The following is a 3488-nucleotide window of genomic DNA, read 5'->3' as shown; positions in this document are numbered from 1 at the left end:
AATCATGACCCCCGGGGTAGAGCGAGGCCACAATGGAGGATCAAAATTTTACATAGAAATATATAGGAAAAATCTTTAAAAATCTTCTCAAGAACAGCAAATCCATGAACAGTCATATTTATGTGGAAGCATCCTCAGGTAGTGTAGATTCTATTTTGTTCAAATCATGACCCACTGGGGTAGGGTGGGGCCACAATGGGGGATCAAAATCTTACATGGGAATATATAGGAAAATATCTTCTTCTCAAGAACTGCAAAGCCATGATTAGTCATTTTGATATGGAAGCACCCTCAGGTAGTGTAGATTCAAATTTGTTAAAATGATGACCTCCGGGGATAGGGTTGGGTCACAATGGGGGATCGAAAATTTTACATAGGAACATATAGGAAAATATCTTCTTCTCAAGAGCAGAAAATCATGTTTAGTCATTTTGATATGGAAGTATTCTCAGGTAGTGTAGATTCAAATTTGTTAAAATGATGACCCCCGGGGGTTGGGTGGGACCACAATGGGGGATCGAAAGTTTTGCATAGAAACATAAAAAATTTCTTCTCAAGAACAGAAAAACTACGTTTAGTCATATTGATATGGAAGCATCCTCAGGTTATGTAGATTCAAGTTTGTTCAAATGATGAACCCCGGGGGATAGGGAAGAGCCACAATGGGGGATCAAATTTTTACAAAGGAATATATAGGATTTTTTTTTTTTAAATCTTCTCAAGTACAACAAAGCCATTTGTTATACTGACATGGAAGCATCATCAGGTAGTTTAAAATTCAAGCCCCCCCCCCCCCGTAATCTTTTCAATACTGAAATGATTTGTGCTTTTGCCTAGCCATTATGCTCAGGTGAGCGATGTGGCCCATGGGCCTCTTGTTTTAAATAGCTGACTCTGAGCGAACGCAAAGTGAAACCATGGTTCGCTTTAACATACAAACATTTTATGTTATTTCAAGGCCGAGGAAATACAAAGACCTTTGAGAACTAAAAGCTAGAGTTAGGTTGGCATTTTTTCGTCGATTAAATATTGTTTTTATTTTTGTTTTACATAAATGATGATATCATGATATATGATACCAAAAACACTGGATATCTCCATCTCAAAAACGAAGGATAAGGTATCCAATTTAGAGGGGAGAAAGCACCAAAATAAGATTTAGGGGCTTTTAAAAACAAATGAGGAAACCAGCCAAAAAGGAGAGTTGTACTGCGGTTATTAGAGTTAATCTTTTTATCACAAAGACAGCATTATATAGAAATGCAGAATGGAAAACAGACCTTTTCGATGATGACTTCGTCTAAAACACTGTGAATTTTTTTTAATGCATACACTAGGAAAAAATGAGCTCTGTTTCTCTGAATTGGAACTAATTTAGTTTGATAACTAATATTATTTTGATTTGGGTTGGTAACAGATATATCGAAACATCCTGTATAATAATGACAGTAGAAAGGCCTATCATTACCAGCAGCTTCCTAGTTTCTTTTCATTTTTTTTCCAATGTACATTCACCTTTGTTGATAATATATACATGTACCAATACCATTTACTGCTTTTACTGTATATTAACTATCAATAATGTAGGCATTGGTACTGTTCACTATCTGTTTATTACGGTAATCGAAATGAGTACTATAAAAGAGTTTTTGAACATGTAATATAGCAATCAAGGGTTCTGAAGGATAATAGTTAAAATATCTGCGTAATAAAATATATGTCTGCACTATTTTGTTTAACAAGAAATAAAAACTTTTGGTTTTGGATTTTGGTAAAACATAAAAATGTGTGTAATAACGTTAACATATTTTTGAAAGGAATGTCGACGATATTCCCATTGCACCCCTTAACTTTGTTTTAAAAATATTCTTTGAAAACATTGGATTTGGGGTTGTAACTTTTTATTTTTTCGAGCATCAAAAAATTACGAAGATTAGGGTTTTTGTAATAAAGAATAAATTAAAACTTTATTTAATTCATTGGATTAAGAATGTCTATGAGAGTAGACCATTCCTGAAGATTGCACTCAAAACTTTAGAACTTTTTTTTCGGGGTGGGGGGGGGGGTTGAGGGGGCTGTTTGCTGTGTCCAAGCTGGTCATATGCTACCACAAGGGGATATCAGTGCCTTACGAACAAGTATTGCTTTTTGAAGTTCATGTCACTAGGTTTATATATTTATCTTTGCAGAGGAGATGAAAAACTGCAAGATATATTTATATTTAAACATTTATTGTTTGGCGTTGTTGGTCGTGGCATAATATATAAGCAGCAAAGGGTCGCTAAGCAGGCCCAATATTCACTCAACAACACAATACGAAGCAAATAGAGTATTTGGCTGTTCTAGGTTAACCATAAAAAGTCATTTACCTTTAAACTAATTAATGTTTTCCATTTCAAAAAGTTTGAACAAATTCAAATATAGCAACAACATGTATAAAATAAGCAGCATAAATTCATACAGCATTCTCCTTGAATTAATTCACATTGCAACATTTGCTAATGGATTTTCATCACGCTTCTGAATTTTTGTTAAAAAATCAATATTATATTTTCCCAATATTTTATTATTTTACCTCTTAATGAGCAAGAAAACAATCATAATTAAGTTGTTAATCTAGTGTAATTTTGGGTCCGAATAGTTATAATCTCCACTAATTAGATAACGATCATGTGGTGTCAATTCTCGAACAGCGCATCGTAGGAATAAGTACAGTGAATACATGTGGTGCTAAATAAATCTTACACATAGTATGATTTGCACTAGCAAAAAAAGAAATAACCAAGAAATATTTCCAAAAAGTAGATAGGAAAACGAACTGAGGAAAGCTGAGGAGAAACCTGGACATCTTCATAATTATTTCAAGTATTTCTGAGCATCGGTTTGCATTGTAAATCCCAAGCACTACTTACAGGAAACACAGTTTCGGGATACTTTTCAAGAATAATTGACAGAGTGATGTCGAAGACATTTTCCTGCAAGAAACAATAAATCTCTTCTTCTTACACACATATTGAGAGATAGACATCAGACAACCAATCTGCCACTTCCACTGGGTTAAGACAATTTCTAGTACCAGCCCTTGCCTTTGACCTAAGAACTAAAGTATGCATTGTATTCAAAAATGAATTTTTTAAGCACTGATCGTTGAAGTAGTTGCATTTTACCTGATTGTTACGAAAAATGCATACAGCATAAGAATCCTTGATACGTTTTTTTAAAGTAAATTTTCATTTGGTGTACAAATAAATCACTATTTTCATTGTAAATGAGAGACAGAGAAAGAGAGAGAAGTGGTGGCGTCTCCATATGAGTGAAAGATTCTCGACAGGAACGTTAAACAACAAACAATCAACAGACTTCAATTTAGTACCTGCCTTTTTTTTTATTCAAAATAACAAATTGACGAATAGGTTGGATCGAAATTAATTTTTTTGATCAAATTTGTTCATAAGAAATTTGACTACAAAATGCGTGTTAAACATCTA

Source organism: Saccostrea echinata, unplaced genomic scaffold, assembly GCF_033153115.1.
Source record: "Saccostrea echinata isolate AGI-Se365-2 ecotype Australia unplaced genomic scaffold, CSIRO_AGI_Sech_v1 ptg000018l, whole genome shotgun sequence".
NCBI classification, from domain to species: domain Eukaryota; kingdom Metazoa; phylum Mollusca; class Bivalvia; order Ostreida; family Ostreidae; genus Saccostrea; species Saccostrea echinata.
Note: the sequence above shows the minus strand (reverse complement) of the source record.